General features: G+C 43.7%; 1 non-coding gene across 1 annotated transcript; it reads left to right on the top strand.

Annotated features, from left to right (window-relative positions):
- Positions 1-1,283: 1,283 nt before the first annotated feature.
- Positions 1,284-1,390, top strand: LOC125584738. The gene has a single exon (XR_007321647.1). It is a non-coding gene; the product is annotated as a small nucleolar RNA R71 (small nucleolar RNA).
- Positions 1,391-1,674: the final 284 nt, after the last annotated feature.

Here is a 1,674-nt window from a genome sequence, read left to right as displayed (position 1 = left end):
TCTGGATGATGGCACTGCACTCATGAGTAAGAATCATCATGCCCTCCATCTCTTTCTTCTTTGCAGCTACAACATCTTTCAGGAACTTGCTATATTGAGGAATCATCATGAAAGCATCAATAACGGGCATTGTGACTTGAACTTCACTCATCTGCTTCTCAAATGGAGCTTTGTACTTCTCTAGCAGCTGCCTCTTGAATCTACCAGGGAATGGAAGTTTGGGTTCATAGGGAGGAGGAACAAAAGAATTCTCACTTGCTGGAAGAACAACTTCACCATCTTTCACTGTTTTCTTCTCTTCCCTAACCTTTCCTTTACCTTTGGCTTCCACAATCTTCTTTAAAATCTCATCATTGATCTTCTCATCAACAATCACCACTTCATCATCTATGTTGATGGCCACCCCCTCACCTTGTTTCTCAGCATCCTTGGTGAGAGCTCTATGAGGTAACTCCTTACCACTCTTGAGGGTGATAGCTTTCATGGTCTTTTTGGGGTTTTGCTCAGATTTTCCAGGTAAAGAACCTTGTTGGCGATTTTGGTGAGTGTTCATGGCAGCAAATTGGTTCTCCAAAGCTTTGAACTTGTTGTTGAGATCATTGTAGCTCCCATCAATCTTTGAGTGAAAGTTCTTCAACTCATAACCAACATGCTTCTCACTTCTAGTCTGAGACTCCAAGATTTGTTTCAGTAGGGCATCAGTGCTGCTTTCTTGAGGAGTAGAGGTAGAAGGATTAGCTTGTTGTTGGGAAGAATAGTGTCCTTTGTTGTTGAAACCAGGAGGAGGGTTTTGCTGAGGCTGATAGCTGCCTTGCTGGTTGTTCCTAGGCTGATAACCACTCTTTTGGTTGTTGGAATAGGATTTCTGTTGGTAGTTGTTGTATTGAAAGTTTGGCTCTTTTTTTGTACCAGCTACCATTGTTGTTAATGAAACACAACTCTTCTTGACCTTCCAAACCCTCAACCTCATGGACAACAGGTGGTGTCTCTTGGTTTGGGTTACCAACAAAGTTCAGCTGCTCTTGGGTGGATTTATCAGCAATGAGTATGTCTATCTTATCCTGTAAACCCTTTAACTCCTTTCTCGTCTGCTTGTCATCTGTTCTACTGCCTCTGTCGTGGTCTCCACTGTAAACTGCGTCACTCTTTACATGTTGTCAACCAGCTCTTCTGCATCTTCCTCCGTTCTTCCCAAGAAGAACCCATTGCTAGTTGTATCCAATCTGGCTCTGTACTTAGGAAGAGCACCCCTGTAGAATGTGCTCAGCAAGCTTTCCTTAGAGAAACCATGGTGTGGGCATTGAGCTTGGTAGCCTTTGAATCTCTCCCAGGCTTCACTGAATCCTTCCAAGTTCTTCTGTTGAAAGCTGGAAATCTCATTTCTCAACTTAGCAGTTCTTGAAGTAGAGAAGAACTTCTCCAAAAATGCTTTCTTGCAGTCATCCCAGGTGGTGATAGAGTCGATGGGTAGAGACTTCTCCCACTGACGTGCCTTATCCCCCAAAGAGAAAGGGAAAAACTTGAGCTTTAAGGCATCCTCCGACACACCATTGGTTTTTGACAACCCACAGTAGCTGTCGAACCTGTCCAAGTGATCAAACGGGTCCTCTAGAGCCAAGCCATGATACTTGTTGTTCTCGATCACGTTGAGGAGTCCTGATTTGATCTCAAAGT

This window comes from Brassica napus, chromosome C3 (assembly GCF_020379485.1).
Source record: "Brassica napus cultivar Da-Ae chromosome C3, Da-Ae, whole genome shotgun sequence".
Classification (NCBI taxonomy): domain Eukaryota; kingdom Viridiplantae; phylum Streptophyta; class Magnoliopsida; order Brassicales; family Brassicaceae; genus Brassica; species Brassica napus.
The sequence above is the reverse complement of the archived record's forward strand: the minus strand, read 5'-3'. Positions and strand labels throughout refer to the sequence as shown.